Raw genomic sequence first — 24,975 nt, forward strand, 5'->3', positions numbered from 1 at the left:
GTTCTCCTTTTAAAAGAACTTGGAAGTAATCACTCATTAGAAACACCCTACCTTCTCATCAGTGTTCAGTCCAAACTCAAGTTCTACAGCTTTCCTCATTAGATCCTCATGAAATTTAGTCACACCTTAACTTCTATAGTTCTAAGACTCCTGAACCTATTTCCATGTTCAGGTTTGTATCACCGTAGAACAACTCCTGCAGAACTCCAGATAAAGAACCCATCAGTGATGTCATCTATGGTGACTGATAGAGATCAGAAGCCATCACTAATCTCCAGAAAGGATGTGAACATAGAGGACTTTTTTGAATTTGTGGAAAGGCCCAAGGAAGTTTTGAGTCTTGTGGACATCTCACTGGTTCTGAACACCACATGTGATGCAGGTGCACCTGCACATACAACCAAGGAAGAAGATGATCCAGAATGTCTCCCATTGATATTCACAATCCACCTAGATCAGTGCCAAACCAGTCAAAAAGACTCATCTTGGTGTGCAGGGTAAATGTGTACTAATGGAAAATGACCCCAGTCTATGTTCAGGAAAACCAATAAGAGAGGTCCAAAATCTAGAAGAATGAGAAACTTTCCTCACAGAATACCCAGACCAATCTGTCCTCCTGCAGGGGACCCAATTTCCAATTAAGAAATTAGAATCTGTCTATCCCTGGACTCAGGAAGAAAATCCTGTCTTTAATGAGGAAATAAATCCCTTTGAGGACTCAGAAGCAGAATTTCTGCCTGAAGGCAACTTAGAGGCCAATCTAGATTTAGAGATTCCATTCCCCCTTCCTGGAAAAATCTTTTTTCTAACTTTATTAAAACTTTATTAAGATGTCAATATTTTTGATATATTGTAGATTCATGAATCCTAAATATGTTTCTTTTTAATCCTACAATCTGAAGCATCTTGCATACGTGTGCTGTTGGGGGAAAAACACAGAGTGACAGGGAGCTGTACAAGAGAGCCTACTGTGTATAAAGGGAACTGTTAAGTGCACAGGGAGCGACAAAGAAGCCAGGCCATATCTGGCTGGGGTAATAAGGTGTCTAGAAAAGGTTTTGGACAGCAGATAAAATGTCCGAGAAAGCTATTCTGTCAATTGGGACAAATGACACAATACTTATAGTGGTATGTGGGACACTCATCCAACAGTGAGTACAAATCTGTATACATTTTCTCTGTGCTTTGTGTAAATATGGAAGAAAAATTTGGCTCCAATAATATAAAAATCTACTTATGGTTGATATTTGAGAAAATATATAGGAAATATGTATACTGGAAAGTAAAAATTGTCATCAATAGAAGAAAGAAGGCTTACATAGATGAAGAAACACAAAATCAGGCAGGAAAATAACACAATTAAATCAGTTGTATGTAAATACATGTTATATTCTTGATGTTATATATAGTATAATATATGAAATTGAATATGATTTTTCAAACTACAAAAGCATTTAAATTTTTAGTCTTGAGTAATTATTTGACAAAATATTAGTGTAAAATATTTTTGGGGAAACACAGCTATACTTTGATTATAATTATATGATTATATGAATATATATTTGTGTGTTTCTAGAGCTAACACTGATTATAAATAGATGAATAAACATATACATATATTTGTATATATCTGTCTATGAAGTGAATATAATGAAACTGACTACGCTATGTATAAAAATGCAGCTATGAGTTGAGTAAAAGAGACTCAGGCCTGTAATCCTAGTGATGTGGGAAGCTGTGTTCTGAGGTTTACCCCCAAGGCCTTAGATTTTCAGAGGAGGCCTGTACCCTTCAGTGTAGCAAAGAAACACATATGCAGTGGAATCACACTCCCCAAACCCAGAGGAAAGTCAGTAGAAATCAGGACAAGCCTCTTATGACACTCTACTCAGTTTCTGTACCAACATGGCCATCTGTAGAACCTCAGATAGAAAGTAGACATTTCCTCCAAAAGGGTCTAAAAAGAGCCTTCTGAATTATAATCACTGACTATACTGAATTAAACCTTATTTCCCTTCCCAAGCTGCAAACACATAGAAATATGGCAAGGGCTCAAGAGAGATGGACAAAGACTTACAAATACATAAAATTATATACTCTGTTTCAGTAATTCAATGACAAATCACCAAAGCATGTCTTGAATTTTTCTTTTTTTTAAAGGAAATGGAAACATACTCTGAGTGTATCAGGAACTGGATGACAGTTTTGTTGTTGAATTGTTGAATGCACTCCTGGGCAAAGGAGACACATATATGGAAGACATTATGTTGGGGTGAATGTCCTCACACAGCTTCACAAAATAATGGCTATAACTTCTATGATGTCACAGCCACCGTTGCCACAGCAACAAATAGGTGTCAGGCACTGGTTTTGCCCTGAAGTGGACTCATCAACACCAACAGGCACAAAGAATGAGAGGGAATGACTACTAGTCACCAGACTTCAGCTTGAAGAGCTGTCCTGACCAGAAGCTAGGATAAATCGAGCTGGGGAAGGTGGATCTCCATGTAAGACACCTGAACACTAAGGATTAAGCACTATTATAGGTATTGGAGAAACAGAAGTGAATGTGGCTCTCTCCTTACCAATTTCATGCTGAAACGAAAACCAGAAATCATAATTATAATTCCTATAAATCAGAGACATGACATTGGTGATTTTGTAGCAACAACTTCACAGTGAGTATGGGAGGAGACAACCCTGAACAAGAGATAGTTGATATGGGAGCCATCATCCAGGCAATTATCTAGGAGCAGGTACTCCAGGCAGTAAGAACAGCAAGTACATCCCCCATTGATGGGGATGGACCTGACTTCCTTCAGAAAAGGAAAACAGCACTGACATACTTGCTTGTGAAATAAGAATGGAAATGTACAATGAAGAAAAAAGAGGTCAGAAATGAAGATAAGAATTAATTAGATAGATATAGGATACTGTGGATTACAAGAAGAAAAGTTCTGATATTAGTATAAAACTGACATGACCCACTGGAACCAAAGTGCTAAAATAGCAGTCAGACACATCTGATTCATCTGAAGAATACTTCTAAAATGTGATTCTAGCTGGGCTCTTGTGGCTTACAATTGGAATCTTACTTACTCAGGAGGCTGATATCTGAGGATGAGTTTTAAGGAAACCCAAAGAGGAAATTTGTTAAGACATGTCCAATTAAACACCAAAAGTATGGTATGAAGTTGTGGTTCAACTGGAAGATCACTAGCCTTGAGGAAAAAACTAAGAAACAGCACCCAGGCCTTAGGTCCAAATTCCAGGACATCAAAAACAAAGAAGCCAACAAATAAAATTTGGTGCTCAGTCATTCATCACTTAGCATTCTAGTTCAATGTATTTGGTATGAGTCTTAGAAATTATATCCTTAGCAAATGCTCTTCCCGGATATTTTGCTTCATTACCAACTTTCAAACCCCTGGCAGCACCAATGTCTCTTCCCAGTTAGCATAGCAGTCAACCATTGGAAATTTGAAGATATACTTTATTAATCATAAGAGTTCTTATCATCTTTCCACATACATCAAATGAGTAGTCGCCACATTTCACTATTCTAAATGTTTATAATCCTCCTTTGAGTTAATAAGCATTAAAGCTTAAAAATTCTAGAGTGGTTATCAAATTAATTCAATAGTCATCATTCTTCCACTCAATCTTGTAACATATGTTTATAAAAGGAGAGATTATTTGAAAGTGTGTACATGATACCTTCTATCTCTAATAATCTCAAGAAATAGGGTTTTACAGAAACATCCTGATTGTTTTGCCAAAGGAAAGGATAAGAGATTTAAAAAAGAGACCTAACATCTCACAAGGAAAATGCTATTGGCTTTAGAACAATTTCATTTTCTAGAACTGTGGAAATCAGTTTCAGAAATGCCAGAGCAAAGGGTATTATTCAAATCACATTATCATGAGGTACAAGCAGTCTGTCTAGATCAACCTTCCAGGAAAAAAATTCAATGAATGAAAAGCAATGCTTCTAAAACAAGCCGGGTGTTGGTGGTTCATGCTTGTTATCCTAGCTACTTAGAAGTCTATGATGAATGGATCCCAAGTCAAAGCCTGGCCAGTAAAATCCTCCCTGTCTGCAACCAGCAGACAGTAAATATTAGCTCTATTCCTGAAGCCCAGATGGTTGCCTCTGACAACAGACACCCAGACACACAATAACACCCCTATTTGAAATATTATCAAATATATTCACGTAATATCTCCTGCTTGGGAGATAATGTTTAAAAGATGTATCAAAGACAGTTCAAAAAGGCATTTAAAAATTGATATTGGAAATATGTACTCACTGACTGAAATGTAAGTTACTGCCAGAATGGAGTTAGAGGCCCATTTGGTAACTTATCCACTCAACCATCTTTCCTCACATCCTGTCAGCCTGAACAGTGAGATTTTTGAATGCAAGGAATGTGTGTGAGCATATAGCTTGTAAAAGTAATAATCAAAAGCTAGGCATTGGAAGCTCAGGCCTGTAAAACTAGGTACTCAGAACTCTGAGATATGAGGAACTCAGTTCAAAGCCAACTGAGCAAAAAAGACACTTACCTCCATTTAAACAGTAAATAAAGAAAGCTGAGCTGTGCTTCAAATGGTAGAGCATATAAAAGCTAAGCAACAGTACCTAGGTCCTGAATTCAACTCCAGTACTGCCTCTCATACACAAAATAATCATGATTACACCACAGTATATGCACATGTTGACAAGGCATGTAGATGAATGGAATGATGACATCAGTTACCTCACCTTTAGTCTCAAGCATTCTGTACAGCGTAGCCCAGTCTGTGAAAAGCCATAGGTGAAATCTTTCCTTAAAATCAGCGGATACATCCTCACTTCCCTCTGCACATTTATATTATGTATACACACCTATAAGGGCTAAATTTTATAACTAATTTTCTTTTTTTATTGTGAAAATACTGTACAGAGAAATGCATAATCTTACACACATGGTTCAGAATTATGTGCCCTTGTTTATGTTTCATAGGGAGCACAATATATTCAGCCTCTGGATCATTGTTGTAATCTTAGCTGTTCACAAGGATGGAATCTGAGGATCACAGTTTGATGCCAACCCAAGCTAATAAATCCTCAAATCCTTATCTTCAATTAACTAGAAAAAGCCAGAAGTGGAGATATGGTTCGAGGGGCACAGTGACAGCATTGAGAAAGGAATCTAAGCAAGAGCTCCAGACCCTCAGTTCAAGCCTGAATATTGGCCCACTAGTACTTCAAACGCCAACCTCCCCCCCAAACACTAAACCAAAAATATGTCAAAATATTTTGTAACTCGTGAAGCAAAATCCAATGAGACAACATAGTTGCTAGTTTGTTAAAGAGTTGGCGGGGAAACCAGAAATTAAACATGTGTTCAAATAACATAATGAACAAGCAACCAAGTAAAATTTCCCAGTAAAGAAACTTCCTTAGTATTCACTGGGACCCCTGACAAAGAGACATTTTTCTATGCTTTTTGAAAATTAGTGTTTTTTTTTCAGTAAGGTAAATAGTATAAATCTTTACTGTAAGTTATAGGAGTAATTGGAAGCTCCAAGTGAAATGAATGTACAACAAAAAGCATACAATATTACAAGTTTCTATGCCTCGGTTGACACACTAGAAAGTTGTTATACTGTGGCCTCTCGGAAAGAGAAGGGGGATGCTCAGCATCACTGGTCATAAAAGAAATGCAAATCAAAACAAAAATCACATTTAGTTCCCACTCACCCCAGTTAGAATGTCCATTATCAAGAAAACAAATAACAGATGCTGGGGTGGATATGCCTAAATGAGAACCCTACACTGATGGTAGGAATGTAAGCTGGATCAACCACTCTGGAAGGCAGTATGGAGGTTCCTCAAAAGACTAAATATAGAACTCCCTTAAGATCCAGCAATCCCACTCCTCACAGTTATCCAAATGATCTCAAACTTGGGGGCAATAAGCTAAGAGAACAACTATGTTCATTGCAGTATTGTTTACCACAGCTAAGATATGGAGCCAACCCAGTTGCCCCTCAATAGATGAATGGATCAAGAAAATATGGTATATTTACAGAATGGAATTTTATGCTTCTATCAGAAAGAGTGGCATCGTCCCTTTTTTAAGAAAATGAAAAGACTTGGAAGAAATCATACTAAATTAATCAAGCCAGGCCCAAAGAAACATGAGCTCTATGATTTCCCTCACTTGCAACGATTAGCATTAGCCTATTACTCCTGAAAGTGGATCATAGTAGCGCAGGAGTTATGAATACATACATGACCATACAAAATGATGCTAATTGAAATGAATACCAATATATAGAAACGGCAGGTCTTCTTTTGTTTAGTTGTCAAGCGTGATGTAACCAATGTACTACAGATAGTTCATTCTTCTTTCTTTATGTTATTTTTCTTCTCCTATTGGTTTTATCCATGGCAATTCCCATCTGTGATTGTGGTACCCTGCTTTCTGTATATTCATTTATCTGATTGGGGGAAGGGAAGTGAAATAACCAAATGCTGAAATAAGTATAAATGGTGATGCATTACAACAATGATACTCACAGGACATTGTGGGGGGAATTAACTTTACAACGCAGGGGGGGATTGGAGGGAAGGAACAGAGGGAGATAAACACTGGAGTGGGTAACAATGTTCAATGAGAAATGTAACTTACTCATGTAAATGTAACCCCTCTATACAGCATCTTTATAATAAAATAGATTTTTAAAAATATAAAAATTATTTTTTTCATAAAATCTCAAGCTGATACCAACAGAACTTCTGAGTTCGTGTCAAAGAGATTTTCAGGACTTTCAACAAGCTAGTCCTAAATACATATAACCACAATTAAGAGATAATGAGAAAAGTAGTGCTTTTTATTTTGTTAGATGAATAAAGGAAAATTTGTTTTTGTTTCTGTTAACATCGAATATGTGTTTGTTATCTGCATTGTTCCCAAGTCAGACTAATCTCTTGTCCTTAACTTTCTTTGGTATATATAACTTGGACATGTAATCTGAGATATAAGACGTTCTTTGTTGGGCTGGGAAGGTGGCTCAGTGGTAGAGCGCTTGCCTTGCATGCCTGAGGCCCTGGGTTCGATTCCTCAGCACCACATAAGCAAAAAGAAAAAAGCTGGAAGTGGTGCTGTGGCTTTAGTGGTAGAATGCTATCCTTGAGCTGAAGAGCTGAGGGACAGTGTCCAGGCCCAGAGTTCAGGCCCCACGACCGGACACACACACACAAAAAAAAGAAGTTCCTTGTTCAATTTGGAGGCACTCTTCCCTGGTCAAGAAGTTAGACTGGAAGAGCCTTCACACTTGCTGTGGTTTCTCTCGCACAGCTTACTGAGGAACTTAGGAGTTTGAGAAAATGACTGCTAATTAAGTGCCTCTAAGTAATAAGAATTATTGGTAGAAACTGAAAACATATTTGGGTAATAAATAGACTAGAAAAAGGTTAAGTTTGCTATTTTATATCACTGCATTTCTTTTTGTCTAAGTATAGAAGCCAGACTTACACTAAGGTCCTAGAAGAAGCAAAATGGCTTATAGAGCTCAGATCATTTCCTTCCACAGAAGATGACAGCAGCAGAAGATATACAGGTCCACAAGTGGCACAAGGAAGTGAGAGTTTGATTTCTCCTTAAATTTTAGGGTCGAAGGTTCAATAAGGAACCCTATGGACTGATGACAGCTTAAGGAGGTATCATTTCCTGTGTTGTTCCATCTTAGGAAGCTGTCACCAGTCTCCCATCACACTGTAGGTGCCATGCCTGACTGGTGACCTTAGCTGTGTCCTGAGAAGGTCCAGCAAGGCTCTGTAATGTTCACTGGAGAGTCAGGATTACACTCTAACAGGACATACAGGAATGTGGTAATAAGGTCTGAGTCAAGGTTTTGTCAGATCTAGATGATTAGTAACAGTCACTACTGTCTTCTGGCTAAGAACGTGGATATATTATCAGGGTCCTGCACACAAATTTATCACAAGTGTTAGTTTGCACCATTAACTTATGAAAGACAAAAAAAGGTCATTAATGCCCTCTGACAATTTCTCATTAATATTTACTAGGTTAAAAGCTATATAAAATCAAGTTCATCGTGAGGAAAAAACCCAGACAAAAACCAAAACTGTTTTTCTGTGACAAAGTATTAAAAGTTAATGAAGCTGGGAAAGTTAAATGGATTTCTTTTTTACTATGGTTGAAACTGTCTTTTACATTTCAACTACTTAACAAAAAGAAGGTAGGCCAATCATGGCCAGTGGCTCACACTTGTAACTCTAGCTATTTGTGAAGATGAGATCTGAGGAAAGTGGATTATAGCTAGACCAGGTTAGAAAAATCTGTGAAATTTTGATCTCCAATTAACCATTCAAAATCAAGAAGTGAAGGTTGGTTCAAGTCATAGATGGCTAACCTTGAGTTAAAAAAACTAAAAGTCAGCTCCATGAGTTCAAGCTCCATTATACACACACACACACACACACACACACACACACACACACACACACACCCCTATTTTATCTCAAAAATAGCCAGTGACCAGGAAACAGAAACAAGATGATATTTTTCTTTGTTTTCTTTCATTTTTGTCATGTTTCTTCATTTATCTCTCTTTGAGAAGTGAAAGGGGTCATATTAAAAGTGAGACAAATGATGAACATGTTCAACAGTGATATTCAATTGGTACTATATTGAAAATGACCTATGCAACTTGTTTGTGAGGGAAAGATGGGAAAATGAAGAGATGAAGGGAAAGGTTAATATTATCCAAAAAGAAATGCACTCAGGGAAGTAGTGTCATTCTTTAGCAATAGATCTCAGAGACAGTGCTCAGGCCCTTGATTCAAGCCTGATTACTGACTGAAACAAAAACAAATACAAAAGAAATGTAGTCATTACCACTCGTATGTAACTATCCCTTCTACAGCAAAATAATGATGAAGAAGAAGAAGAAGAAGAAGAAGAAGAAGAAGAAGAAGAAGGAGGAGGAGGAGGAGGAGGAGGAGGAGGAGGAGGAGGAGGAGGAGGAGGAGGAGGAGGAGGAGGAGGAGGAGGAGGAGGGGGAGGAGGAGGGGGAGGAGGAGGGGGAGGAGGAGGGGGAGGAGGAGGAGGAGGAGGAGGAGGAGGAGGAGGAGGAGGGGGAGGAGGAGGGGGAGGAGGAGGGGGAGGACGAGGGGGAGGAGGAGGGGGAGGACGAGGGGGAGGAGGAGGAGGAGGAGGAGGAGGAGGAGGAGGAGGAGGAGGAGGAGGAGGAAGTTAATAAAACCAAACCAGTGAGAGAGAAAAATTGAGAGAGCAAGGGAAGGGGTGATATTTCAAAAAAGAAATATATCCATACCTGATTTATATGACTATAAACTCTGTGTAGCTCATATTTGTAATAATAATACAAAGAAAAAACAGAAATATAGTGCTGGAGGCTAACTCAAATTGAAGATCTGACTAATATGTATGTGATACCAAGTTCAAAACCCATTATCAATTTCCCCTTCAAAAATGGCTCTTCTCATCATGTGTGCTTTTCCTAGCTTATGAGAAGGGGTGCAAACAGTTAAAGAGAGAGAAAAATAAGCTGTCAGGCACAGAACTGTGCTTTTAAGGAGCAGTACTTGCTAGAACACGTGTTGACTAGAACAGATGATGACTCCATGTTTTCTGAAATAAAGAGACCTAGTTGAACTTGAATACAGGCTCCACTGTATATGAGATAGGGACTCATAATTAACTAAAATCTCTGTAGCTCAAAGTCTTAATAGTTAAAATGAGCATAACAATACATATCTCACATTATGAGATCTGGATGTTATCAAATCTGGAGTGGGTTTTATCTTATGTGTGTGTGAAACACTCAAACACTGCTGGAAGAAGTATAAACTGGCATGATGTTTACTAAATTACTTAACAGTAATACAGCAACTATACCGACTCCTGCCTGTTATCTTACAAAGAGGCTGAGAAAAGAGGATCAAGGTTCTAAGGCAGAACAGGAAAATGGGTCAGACTCATCTCCATTGACCTCTAAAAGAGCTTGAGGTGGAGATTGGTTCAAGTTGTAGAGTGCTAGACTTGAGCAAAAATCTCAGGAACAGTGCCCAGGCCCTGAGTTCAAGCCCTAGGACCAGCAGAAGCGCCCGCGCGTGTGTGTGCACACGCGCACACACACACACACACACACACACCACAAACATACATACACAAACACACACACAATTTTGTATGTTCCTATCACCCCACTTAACAATACTTTCCCATTTCCAAGCTCACCAGTTGTTGTTGTTTTGTTTTGTTTTAAAAGGGACTTGCTGTGTAGCTCAGGCTGCTCTTAAGCTTACAATCCTTCTGGGTGCTGTGATTACAGGCATGTGTACCATAATTGGCTTCACTCAGTAACTCTATCTATAACATTTTTTGCAAGAAATTCATTCATACTCATGAAGATATGTGGCTTAAAGCTGTTCATATTAATATTCTACTATACAAATATAAATAATATAGCTGGACATGGTACTATACTAACACATGGTAATGCAGACAGAATTAGGAGTTGAGGAAAGCCAGATTTACACTGCAGAACCTTATCTCCAAGGAAAGAAATTCTATAAATGTAAATCTACTCTGAGACATACAATATGTTAAATTAATATAATGGAACATATAGATTATTGTTAATGGAAATAAAATCTTGGCAGAAATTTTAAATACATACATATGTATATATATTTAAATTTGAAGAAATAAAATTTCAAGTGGTATTATCTGCATTTTTCAGTCTGTCACCTACCTATTTACTCACACATTGATTTCTGTTTAGTCTTCACAAAATACTGTTCTCTCACATAAGTACAAAAAAACTGCATAACAAAAAGTACAAAAAAGTGCATTATCATAAATGCAAATGTAGTTTATTCCCTACCATGATAATTTGGAGAAAACATGCATTAAGCTAATGGCATTGAATACTGCTCAAGAAGGGGACTCAAAGAGAATGTAGATTATGTGTGTGTGTGTGTGTGTGTGTGTGTGTGTGTGTGTGTGTGTGTTCCATGAGTAAATAATGGAGTCAGAAGTGACCTAATATTCCTGTTTAGTCTTTTTGCTCAAAGCTGACACTCTACCATGAGAGCCACATCTCCACTTCTGGATTTTGGTTTCTCAATTGGAGAAATATCTCAGATTCTTCTGCATAGGCTGTTTTAAACCAGGATCCTCCGATTTTTACCTCTAAAGTAGCCAGGTTTTAAAATATGAGCCATAGGTGGACAGCAACTACATTAATATTTTTGCATGTTTGAATGAATTTTAGAGTAAGACATATATGTTACTTTTGAGAATTGAGAATGTAGGACAATAGTAATTAATATTTAAGAGATCATAAAGCAAACAAACCTGAAAATAGAATTTAGCTGAGAATAATATGGAATAAATCAAAATTACCCATGACAGTTTTCAGTCTGTGCACAGAAATGATTGCATTGTTGGAGCCCAAGGCCATCAGATAGCTAAGCTCCAGCTGGCTTCTATGCTCATGAGGCCAGCTAGTGCTATTCACAAGAATGTGATGTTGTTAGATGGCAGGGATCAGCTTCAAGTTCAGAACCTGAAATATTTCTATTGATCTAGAAGTGGAAACACAGCAGGACAAGAATGTGATTAGAAGTGCTGAATGCAAAAACCATAGACTCCAAAGAAGACAGAATAACTCTTTCTATATCTGAAAGAGTATTCTCTCACAAAGAATCCTGAGCCGAATATGGTGGTCAATGTGTGTAATCTCTGAACTTGAGAGGATGATTTAGAAGTTGAGACCAGCCTATGTTTTAGGCCAACAGAAGGACACATAGTAAAATGCTATCTTAAAACAACAACAACATTGTAAAGCTGGTTTTGACATGACATTTTGTACTTCTCATTGTTGCAACAGGTCCACCTGAATCCTTAAACGACTTGGGAGGGGGGGTATAATTGGGTGGGGGGGAGGGGGGAGGTTGGGAAGGGAGGTGAAGGGTAAACAAAGGAGGAGGCTGCAATGCTTGGTAAGAAATGTATGCATTATCCTGCCCATGTAATTGTAACCCCTCTGTACAGTATGTTCTCAAATAAATTAAAATTAAATTAAAAACAACAACAACAACAGTCCCAATAACTGGGAATATGATTAGTTGTAGAGTGCTGGCCTCGCATGCATGAAGCACTTGATTTGATTCCTCAGTATGATATAAGCAGAAAAATTGGAATTGGTAATGTGGCTCAATTGGTAGAGTGCTAGTCTGGATCAAAGAAGCTCAGGGATAGGGCCCAGGCCCTGATTTCAAGCCCCAGTCTGGCAAAATTTAGCAACAACAGCAACAACCAAATGCAAAGTGCTGTTTGTTGAAATAAATATGTTGAAGAATTGTTGATGCTCACTAGAAAATTGTGCTGTCGCCATTCATAATGAACTTTGTTAGAAAAAGTAAAATAAATTAATGAAATATTATCTGGCATTAGACAGGACATAGTGAGATCTAAAAATGATAGCTGCCTATGGTGACTTGACACAACTAACATTACAGATACACTTTCTAGATTGTAATTTTTAAGGATACAATCGTGGGTTTTTTCTTTTTCAAAATAATTATACTGCCGGGGGCCAGTGGCTCACCCCTGTAATCTCAACCCTCTGAGTAGCTAGGATTATAAGCATGCACCCCTGGCAACTGGCTAAAATAATTGCTTACCTGAGACGGAAGCCAGTTAGTATTAATTGTCAATCATGTTTAACTTTGTAAAATAAACTTTACTGAAAAGCCTTACAGTAGAAATAAGGAATAAAATGTGTCTGTTTGTTAAAAAGTTCTTACTAAAAGCTACATATTTTACTTGCTTTTTTTCTTTCAAAATTGTGTTTTCCAGAATCATACCTTATCTTCCCTTGCTGTTTCTTTCATTTATTTCATACAGGCCCACAGCTTCTTCAACTATCATTTATGTGAAGAGCTTGCACATATCTATTTTCAGTCCAAATTCCTTGTATGCATCTATCATACACATATTCAACTGCCATAAAAACTTGTGAAACAATAATCACCCCTTTCCATTACTGGATATTAATGTGTGAGTAAAATTTAGGAAAACAAAGAATAACATCAATAAATATAACTAGATTTTAATAGTAAGGTTAAACATAAATTCAATATTGATTATTTTCTGAGCAATTTAATAAAAACCTCAAGGAAAAGAAATCAACTATTTTGAGTACTGATATTGTGGTTTAAACTAAGGATCTTAACTTCTCACTTAAGCTTTTTCCCTAGTGGGTGGTGCTATATACATGAACCGCAGCTCCCCTTCCAACTTTATTTTGGGGATTATATAGAGATAAGAATCTCATGGAATAAAAATTCAGCTGTGTCCCTATCTTGGGGTTCATTTCAATTGACATCATCTTTAATGGTCATATGGTACCATGTACTAGTTATTACAAGTAAAGGAAACTATGGGACCTATGTTTATTTGGGCCTGGAATATTTCACTTAATATAATTTTTTTTATATCTTTCCATTTCCTTACAAATGGGAGATGTCATTTTTCTGATAGAGGCATAGAATTCCACACACGCATATATATACATATACATATACACATATATAAATATACATATATGCATATATATATATATATATATATCACATTTTCTCTTTTTTATTGGGCAAATACCATACAGAGGGTTTGCAATTACATGGGCTATGTAATGAGTACATTTCTTATCAAGAATTGTTGCCTTCTCCTTTGTTTCCCCTTCCCATCACTTTGCATTCCCCCCCACCCCTCGTCCCCCCACCCCAAGCCACAGTAGTAATGTTAGTTTTTCAACATAATATCTTGAACATCTCATTGTTGCAATGGGTCCACCTATATCCCTATTTAAACAATTTGGTTTTCCCTTCCCCTCCACAAATTATACCACCATAAAATACAGTGAAAACAGGGGTTATACTGTGGGGGAGGGCCATAGAAAGCAACAAAAAAATCATCTTATAAATATGTTAGAAACAAGCAAAAGAAAGAAAAAAAAAGTTTGAAGCCTTATCTTGGGGTTCATTTTGCCTCACATCAACTTATCTGACCTTTTCTACTTGTCTCAGACATATACTAGTTATTGCAAATAAGAGAAACCCTGGGACATTAGTTTCTTGGGGCCTGGTTTATTTCACTTAATATAATTTTTCCAAGTCTTTCCATTTCATAACAAATGGAGCTATGTCATTCTTTCTGATGAGGCATAGGATTCCATTGTGTATATATACCACATTTTCTTGATCAGTTCATCTACTGAGGGGCACCTGGGTTGGTTCCATATCTTAGCTATAACTGCCAAGACAGCCATCTACCATCTCAACAAATGAGCTGGCCATCGTGATTTACATCTGAAATCCTAGCTAATTATGTGGGAGGCATAGGTAATAAAGTCTCAGTCAATCTAAGATCACACCTGTGCAAAAAGTGCAAGACCTCAAGCAAATTATATGGACTAGAAGTATGGCAACATTGGTTGAGCTGCTTGGTGCTATACAACAAAAGTCCTGTCTAGCAAGCAGAGAACTCCTAGATAGAACCCTAGTAATACTCCTTTCTTCCACCAAAAAGCCTAAATAAGTTTGTCCTATTTGAACATCTAATTTCAAGGCCACTGACAGATCAGAGATAGTGACCTTCTCTTTAAAACCTAACTTTCACCCTAATGATAATCCAATTCTAATGTTTAAGGAAGATACTCTAGTTTTTAATCATTCTAATGAATATTCCAGTTTTCACTCTGGAAATGAGTTTCAGTTTGCTCTAATTCCCACAAATTTTCTGACTCTACCACTAAAGTTATCTTGTTCCCTCACATGAGCCATTATATTACTTGTCCTCAAGTTCTCTTATCAGGAAAAATACTGTAGTTTCCATTGATTCTACCTTTACCTGAACCACTGTATCTGAAAAGTTTCAGATTTACTTACCATCTGGTCCATTACTTACCGCTAACTCTCAACCTAAACCTGGCTGGAAAACTCTCATTAATCACTACAAGAATGATCACTGAGAAATACATATAATGATAATGTCTTAGTTACTATTCAGCCTCACATATTTGCTTCTACTTGTTAGTGAACACAATTTTATACTAAAAGCTTTCTTATTTGTAACAGTAAATAAATCAGAAGAAAATACTGATCCTAATCTTAATCCAAATTATATGGCAATGCTAACACTAACACAAGTACACTAGTTTTCACTCACCCTTCCAAACATAAGTTTCAATTTTTTCCAATATCTTAGTCATTTTCTAACACTAAACTTAATCTTTCTTAACTGGAACATTGAGAAGAACCATCAGCCTAATTGTAAGAAGATTCATATATTAATATCAATACTCTAGTATACATTCATTCTAATTCTTACCAGGCATATATTAAAATTTACTTTCAATTTGACTCTCATTTTTTTTCTCCTTTACTCTATGCCTAACCATGGCTGGAATCCTAACCATAACCTTGACAGTACTCGTATCCCAATTCTAAAATGTATGAAAAATGCTCGTTTTGTGCAAGCCTAACTGAAATTCCACTGGTAATTCTTGAAATAAATTGCAGGTTTTCTGTAAACCCTACAAATTTTTTCACTCTTAACTCTGAATGTATTTTGTTCCATAATAGGAATCATTATACCCATTGATCTCAAGCCCTGATATTGTGAAATGCATTGTACTTCCATTATCCCAGCTTTTCCTAAATTCCTAGAACCTAAAAAGTTTCAGCTTTACTTAGTATTTAACATTTCTTTTTTTTTTTTCTTTTTGTCGGTCGTGGGGCTTGCACTCTGGGCCAGGGCATGATCCCTGAGTTCTTTACCTCATAGCACCGCTTTTGTGTTTTATGGTGGTTAATTTGAGATAAAAATCTCATGGACGGTTTTGGCATTTTTTAAGTTCTGTGTTGATTTCCTTTTTCAAGATTTTAAAGTTTTCATCATAGAGGTCCTTCTCTTCTTTAGTTAAGTTAATTCCTAGGCATTTTATTTTTTGTGGGGCTATTACAAATGGAGTTGCTTTCCTAATTTCAGCCACACTTTTCTCATTGTTGGCATACAGAAAAGCCATTGATTTTTGGGGGTTAATTTTATAACCTGCTACTTTGCCAAAGTTTTGAATCAGCTTGAGTAATTTGGGAGTGGAGTCTATGGGATTCTTTAAATACAAGATCATGTCATCTGCAAAGAGGGAGAGTTTTATTTCTTCTTTCCCTATTTGGATCCCCTTTATGTCTGCATCTTGTCTTATTGCTGTAGCTAGGCATTCTAATACTAGATTGAAGAGAAGTGGAGAGAGTGGGCATCCTTGTCTTGTTCCTGAGTTAAGAGGAAATGGCTTTAGTTTTTCACCATTGAGTATAATGCTGGCTGTAGGTTTGTCATATACAGCCTTTATTTTATTGAGGAATGTTCCATGGATTCCTAATTTTTCCAAAACCTTCATCATGAAAGGGTGTTGGATCTTGTCGAATGCTTTTTCTGCATCTATTGAGATAACCAAATCTCATGGACTTTCCTGCCTGGGCTACCTTTGAACTGTGATCCTCAAAAACAGCTTCCTGAGTAACTAGGATAATAGGCGTGAGCCACTAGTTTAACCCATTTCTTTGCTCTATCCTCAACCCCTGTTAACCAGAAACCTAATCCAAATCACATTCTGATTTAACACCAAATGGCTAATGTAAGGACAATTGTCTAGATTCTATTCAATCGCACATTTTTTTTGGCTTCTATTTCTTATTGGAAAACTAAAATTTACCATAAAGCTTATCCTTCCCTAACCCTAATGGGAACAAAAAAGTATCTCTCACTTTAAACCAAATTTTATCTGAATGTTTAAAGTAACACAGACTGGTTTTCATTCATTGTTGCCATTCATTCTTCTTAAAATATGTGGCAGTTTTACACAATGTCTTACATGTTTTTCTCATCCTAACCCAGCTCTAACTGGCACACATTTCCTAATCCTAAGCCTAGATGTAACCGAATCATCATGTTAATAGCAAGCCACTTTTTCATATTTATCCTAACTCTTGCTCAGCCTGTAGGTCTAAATTTTACTTGCATTTTGAATATATTTTTAAGTGTTTTTCTATTTCCAGTCAGGTTTTATTGTTCATTATTTTTAAAAATTTTTATTTTGTTGAAAAGGTGCTTTAAAGAAGGATTAGTTACACGTGTAAGGTAAGGAGTACGTTTCTTGTTGAGCATTGTTACCCACTTCTTTCTTGTTCTCCCACTATCAGATCCCTCCCCACTTCACTTACCCCTCCTTCCCAATGGTGTAATCTTTATTTTCAACATAGTGTCTTGTGAGTATCATTGTTGCAATGGGTCATCCTCTGATGAACCTAAATTTTCTATTTCTCTAATCCTGGGATCCTAACCATAATAATAATGATAACTCAATTCAAAAGTTAACAAAAAATATTCAGGTTTTTATTCATCCTATTAATTCTCTGTACATCTTGAATTATCTTGCAGTTTAGCTTCAATCTTCCAAATTAGTTTATATGCGCATCTATAAAGATGTAATTTTATGTGAAAAACAGAAGATCTTTGGGGGAAGGAGTAATGAGAAGGAAATAGAGGGAGTAAAATCCAATACGTTAAATATATTATGGAATTGTCACTTCCGACAATTACTATCCATTAACAAAATAACTAAAAATTAATAAAGAACACACTGCCTTCTAGTGTTCTTTAAGAGAGCCATGATCTGACTTTTGAAAAAAAACTCGTGCTAGATAAAATTTGTCCATGCATAATTTATATTGTTTGCCAATTATTTAACTTGATGAATAAAAATTTATCGAATAAGATTCTTTGACAAAAAATATAAAACAGTGACTTAGCAATTGTTTGAGAAAAAGTTATTCTTATGAGTTTTAAGAAACGGAATTGATATTTCCCTACAAAGCAATGAATTAGGTTTACTAATCTAGTCTTTGTAGTAAGTTTAGAGAACATAATTGACATGAGAAACAACTAACTGTATATCTTGTTTCTTGAATGAGTGATATTTTAAACATTGTCTTTTATTCAAATAAATACTTAGGTTTACATTTCAAAATAAGTGCAATTTTATCTCCTTTCAGAACAAGTACTTACCCTGCAATTAAATGTACTAGCATATTCAGGTATTTAAAAGCTAAATTTTCTATGTTTTATATGCAGCTCTACATAGTCAGAATGAGATGATTTTTTATTCATAAATATCTAACCCCAGATTTTTCCTTTATCAATATAAATTTTCTCATGAGTTTGTAGTGAAGGCTCCAGTAACCAGACTGGTTAAAACAATTTCTTGAATTCTAAATTTTAAATCAAATCATTTTTAAGCTTTGATAATATCATTTATTGTCTCTTCAGAGCAATTAAGCTAAAACAAATACTACTTTTTAACATTTCACTCACATTGTAAAGAATATTAACATAGGTCAAAAAGAAACTAATTATTTCAGACTCATCATATTGGGTGATCTTATTGTGAAGAATGTAGAGAGTAGAAGGTCCTTATACTCAATAAATAGTTTTGGTTAAATTAAATCATATATCTGGATTTCTGATTTGGAGCTTAATCACATGGAAACAGGAAAATAATAAAAAATTTACTTTGGGATCACCAGAAAAGGATATGTGTGCATGTACCACAGTTGCTTTACTAGTTTGTAGTTGAACACTGGACTTCGATTTATATCTTGGCTGTTGTGGTGAGTAATGTAACAATGAACTACAGATACATTTATGAGTTACCCACAGACAAATAATCACACGATTGGTGGGTCAGACAATATTTCAACTTTGGATTTCTTTAGGAAACTTCATACAATTTTCTACAACGAGAACACTAACCTGTATTTTGACCAAGAGTGTAGAAAATTTCTTTTTCTCCACAGTGTCACCAGCCAACATTTTTACCTTTTTAGTTTTTTTAAAGGACATGTTTTTACTGTGTGCAGTACCCAAGACTGGCCTTAGACTCAAATCCTTTTACTCCAACCTCCAATCACTTGGAATTACCAGCCTTTACCACCACACCTGGTTCTTTGGCTATTTTTATGAGTTATAATAGTTAAGAAGTAGTCTCATAGTAATTTTGAATTGCATTTCTCTAATGACTTCTGCTCACAAAGCATTAAGCCAACATAGACGTTGTATTAAATACAAATTTGTAAATCCACAGGTGATTTTCAGGGCTTTTTGGAAAACATGTCTATTCAGAACTTTTGTCCATTTTTAATCAAGTTTCTTGTTAATCTCATCTTTAATCTCTCTATAGAAAATCAATAATTAATTCAAGGTAGTAGAAAGGAAAAAAATAAGCAGCTCCTAACATTTTTAAATTTTTAATAACATGATATTGCTTAAATCATTTTTTCTGTTGACGCTTGAGACTCTATAACTCAATTTAGTTAGACCTTTTACAAGGCTATATATATTTTATTTATTTTACTATGTTCTTTCCTGCATGAATAATTTAACTTGGTTTCTTTCAGTCTCATGTAATTCAGATTTCAAACTGAAGAATAAATGGAAGGAAGCAAACAAAAAATATAGTTCCCCTCATCTGATGATGCCTCTACAAAAATGAGGAAAGTGTTCATCCTTCTAAGGACCAACAATAGAATATTAAAAAGACAATTTATTCTTCTAGGTCTTCCTTATCTTTGCGATGTAACTTAAATGATACAAAACACAATATACTGCTCAGATACTTTTATGTTTTATCAGTTTTGCACATTTTCATATGGATTTCACCTCAGTCTACAACATTCCTTCATCGTTCTGTCCCTGTTATTTTTATATTATCACAACATAAGATAACCAGTTTGATTTACAGCATAAGTTATCCACTGGCTTCCTTGGAAGCAAAGCATGGTCAATAGATATTACTTCTGGTTGCTCACACTACATGTAATGGTTTCTGTACTACTTATCACATTCTATTTGGTATTTAAAAAAGAACGCTGGCTAAACTCAAAGCTCATTCATAGGTTTACGTTAAGGGTTTCACAAGTTTTATGCTCTTAATTCTTAAGATAACATTCGTTATAATGCTAATGTTATTACCATTGTAGTGTTGGGAAAAATTATAGTTAAAGACAGTAAGTGCATGGCCCAAAGACACACACAGTGAGGAAGAAAATGAGTCAAAGTTTCCAAAAGTCTTTCAGCAATACCAAAAAGGTGGATAAAATCTCTCCATTCTCTTACACTCTCAATTCAATATTCATATTGCCCAAGAAATAATAGCGTAGCAAATATTACAAATGGTGATTGTTTTCTATCACATTTTGTCTTCAACACAGACTGTGGTGGTGACATTGGGGTATCATGCACAGAGCTGAGCTTACAAATTGAGGTCCGAAGACAGCCAAATTTCTTCTGTCCCACAGTTCCAGTTTCTTTTTTAAAACGTACCAGAACTTTTAAATATCATCACTTACTATCTTTTCACAATCCCCAAACGAATTAAATTGACATATAATCACTCCAAAAGGCTTTCAAATAAGGAGATGATACAACAGGCACCCATAAAGTAAATTTTCTTTTATTTTTAAAATTATTCTATAAACATTGTGCTGGCTGGTCACACTTATAATCCTATCTACTCTGAATATTTGCTCAGGAGACTGAGATCTGTGGATTACACTTGGGAGCCAATCAGGGCCAAAAAAAAAAAAACTTCATGAAATTATTTTTCAAAATGTTTAATGAACTAGCAAAGTGCCAGGAATTGAGATGTAGCTTACATAGTAGATCACCAATCTAGATAGGAAAGGCCTAGCAAGACCTTGAAGCCCTGATTTTTATCTCTGAGCATGATGATATACATGTATGACATGTGTTAGCAGGTACATGTGTGTTTGCTTGAACGCTGCGGCACTCACACTCACATACATTTATTCAAATTACCTTCATATCAGTGTTCTGCATTAATTTCTTTGTTAGCGATATTATATGGGTAAAATAGAGGAAATAAACTCTTCCATCTCAGAACATTTTTGTATGTTTTTTTTGTAATAATACTGTGCAGAGGAGTCACATTTACATGAACAAGGAAACTAGTACATTTCCTAACAAGAATTCTTACCTCCTCCTTTATATTTCCCCTACCATCCCTTCCCTTCCACCTCCACAAGTACACTCCCCTCCCCCTTCCTTCCTCCACCTAAATTGTAAAGCTCATTTTTCAACATAGTGTCTTGTGCATCTCATTGTTACAATGGGTCAACCTGTATCCTTATTTGAGCAATTTTTCCCTTCCCCTCCCCAAATTAGAGAAGCATACATTCAAGATGTATGTGCACCAACTTCAAATACAGAGAAAACAGGGGTTATAGCGTGGGGAGAAACATACAAAGAAACAAAAAAAAATGCCATCGCTCATTATAAGTACGTTAGAAACAATAGCAAGAAAGAAAAAACCACTTGTGTCACTATCTTGGGGTTCAATTTCTTTAACATCATCTTATCTGGTTCTATGTACATAGCTTCTCAACTTTTCTGCTTATCCCAGACATACATTTGTTATTGAAAATAAGGGAAATCATGGGACCTATGATTCTTTGGACTTGGGTTACTTCACTCAATAAAATTTTTTCCAAGACTTTCCATTTCCTAACAAATGGGGCAATGTCATTCTTTCTGATGGAGGCATAGAATTCCATTGTGTATATATACCACATTTTCTTGATCCATTCATCTTGTGAGGGCATCTGGGTTGGTTCCATATACTAGCTATCGTAAATAATGTTGCAATAACCATAGTTGTGCTGGTAGTTTTAGTATGGTCTTGTTTATGATCATTGGGTAGATCGCCAAAAGTGGGATTAATGTGTCATAGAGGAGTTTTATGTGGAGTCTTTTGAGGAACCTACATACTGCTTTCCAAAGTAGTTGAACAAGTTTACACTCCCACCAAGAATGCAGTACGGTTCCCTTGTGGCCACATACCTTTCAGCATCTGTTGTTGTAAAAATATGGAATGCTCCATGAATTTTCATGTCATCCTTGCGCAGGGGGCATGCTAATCTTCTCTGTATCGTTCCAATGTTAGTGCATGTGATGCTAAATTGAGCAAAGAACATTTTTTATATATAAAGTATAATTTGTATTGATTTTATGAAACTAGACAATTCAACAAAAATAAGTTCAAAAGAATTGTGAAATTTTAGAATCATGTACTTCTTACATAAGCACACATTTAAGAATAAAATCAAGAGAGACATGCCAAAAACAAAATAATTCCATATATTTGTAGTTCAAGAGATGTGTAGGAGGAAGGATTCAATTATTCTATACAAGGCACCTGTCAAAATAAACATTGCAGCAAGTGTTTGGGTTTGTTAAAGTTTTAATGTTTTAGGGCTGGGAAGGTGGCTCAGTGATAGAGTGCTTGCCTTGCATGCATGAGGCCCTGGGATCTATTCCTCAGCACCACATAAGCAAAAAGAAAAAAGCGGTAAGTGACGCTGTGGCTCAAGTGGTAGAGTGCTAGCCTTGAGCTGAAGAGCTGAGGGACAGTGCCCAGGCCCAGAGTTCATGCCCCACAACCGGACCCTCCCCCCCAAAAAACAGTTTTAATGTTTTAAATATGCTTAATTTTGAGATTTTGCTTATATATGCCAAAAATAGGACTGTTTGGCAGGTATAAAACTTTTTGATAAAGTATTTAAGATTTATGGTAGTAGACATTAAGTACTAAGTATGTACATTTTAGAGTATATGGAAACTTTATTAATGAGAAGTTGCAAAGTCTTTGTGTAAAGAAGCAGAGTGAAGAGTTAAGACTTTAACTATACAGTTTTTGTTAAAAATTTAGAGATTCCTTACTTTATTTGATGATATAAGCCATAATGTACACATGTATGTTACTAGTCACACACATACATATACACATGTATTCATGCACACATGGAGAAAGACATATAATTACAGCCAACACAATTTCCCCCAGTTGTTGAATATGCCTTAAACGGAATACTTGGAACAATATATGTTGAAGATGTATTTGTCTCTAATAGTTCATTTACCAATCCTCTTATCTCTTAAAACTGGTAGTTTTAGAGAGATTGGATTTACAAAATGCAGTACAAGTGATAGCAAGTCACTTGGAAACCTCAGTAAGTATAAGTGATACGGTGTCTCCCTGCTCCTCACGGAATGCTTACTCTTGTAGACACTCTCAACCACCGAAGTAGCAGGAAAATACCCTGGTAAAGAGTAAAGTTATAAGGCTTTAAATGGCATCCTTACTTGAGCTCTTTTCCCAACAACCAGCATGAATTCCTAGGCAGATGTGTGAGTCCTCCGAAAACTGGACTCTACATATACATTTTACTAACCCATGTGAAAATTCCTATATGAGAAATGCTGACTGAGTTCTTGCTGATTTCCTGGCCAAGAAAATAAGAAAAAAAAGAAAGTATTTTTAATGTTTTAAAGTTTGAGAATAATTTTTAACCTGTCAATAAATGTGTATAACACAATTATACCAACTGATAAAAAAAAAAAATGATGGCATTTCATTTATGTGCTCTTGGACTTGGCCAGTGATTTTAGATGTGTCTACAAAAGTAGAATCAGCATAAATCAAGCTAGCATTTCTTCATTTAAGATATAAGGAAAGGATACTGGTTGACCCATTGTAACAATGAAATATACAAGACACTCTACCAGAGGATGGGTGAAGGGGGGAGGTGGGCTAGTGTGAAGGGAAGGGATGGTAGGGTTAAAAAAAAGGAGGAGGTAACAATGCTCAATAAGAAATGTACTCATTACCTTACTTATGTAACTGTAACCCCTCTGTACAGTATTTATAATAAAAATATATATTAAAAACGTACAAGGAAAATTTATCCCCCATTGTATACACATTTAATCCAGAAATTCATTACTGAATTCAAAACCTCTTAGAATTAAATTCCTAAATAGCAGTACTACATCTATATACCAGTATAAAATTTAAGCATTTTTATTTTTTAATTTTTCACGTCTCCTTTCTATCCCTCCCTTTCTCTTATCCTATTCCCGGACTTCTCTGAATATTATGTTTTTATTTTGCATAATTTTGTGTTTCATTTTTAAGTTTTTAATTTTTGTTTTACTATTTTTCCTTGTCTTTTTTTTCTCTTTCTTTTTTCCCTGGGCTCTACTATCATTCTATCCAACCTATTCCCTGCTTTTAGATTAGGACTGTTAGCTCTCCCTCTACCTTTCCACATCCCTCTATTCCTATTTATACCCACATCTCTCGCTAAAACGAATAACTTCTGGTTTGCCAAATTCTTCTTTGCTGTTCGTAGCCTATTAATGCATAGTTGTTTGATGTTGAAAAATATATCTGTTGAACTAGATTATATCTGCATGCTTTTGACTGTGCAACTACAGACTTGGCTGATGCTTGCCTTAAGATAGTTTTCTAGCAGAAACTGCTGTTACTCTCATCCCAAATGGGCAAAATAACCCGGAAAAACACAAGAAAAATGTCACGTCCGGGTATCTCAACTCCCACTCATGATAATCAGTGGACAGAACAGATAATGAATAATCCAGAGGAGAACTCCCAAAAAGCTCTACAAACAATAATGGTAAACATGATAAATAAAAAGATTGAAAACCTGCAAAGGACTCTGTTTGAGCATGATAGGGAGAGAGAGGAAGCAAACCGAAGATCAAAACAGGAAGCTCATGGGTGTGAGGAAGCTACTCAAAGATAGATAAAGGAATTGCATGAGCAGCTTGAGAACACTCAAAGAGAAATAAAAGAATTGTGTGAGCAGGCTGTGATCAGTCAAAGAGAACTAGAGTAATTGCATGAACGTGAGGAAGCTAATCAAAGAGTAATACAGGAATTGCAAGAGCAGGATGAGCATAGACAAAGATCAATAGAGGCATTCAT

At 36.0% G+C, this 24,975-nt stretch overlaps 1 non-coding gene across 1 annotated transcript; it reads right to left on the bottom strand.

The window, feature by feature from the left end:
• Positions 1 to 22,048: 22,048 nt before the first annotated feature.
• Positions 22,049 to 22,155, bottom strand: LOC122104653. Its single transcript, XR_006146976.1, has one exon. It is a non-coding gene; the product is annotated as a U6 spliceosomal RNA (small nuclear RNA).
• Positions 22,156 to 24,975: the final 2,820 nt, after the last annotated feature.

The sequence above is a fragment of the Dipodomys spectabilis genome, unplaced genomic scaffold, assembly GCF_019054845.1.
Source record: "Dipodomys spectabilis isolate Male_0828 unplaced genomic scaffold, ASM1905484v1 ptg000029l, whole genome shotgun sequence".
Classification (NCBI taxonomy): domain Eukaryota; kingdom Metazoa; phylum Chordata; class Mammalia; order Rodentia; family Heteromyidae; genus Dipodomys; species Dipodomys spectabilis.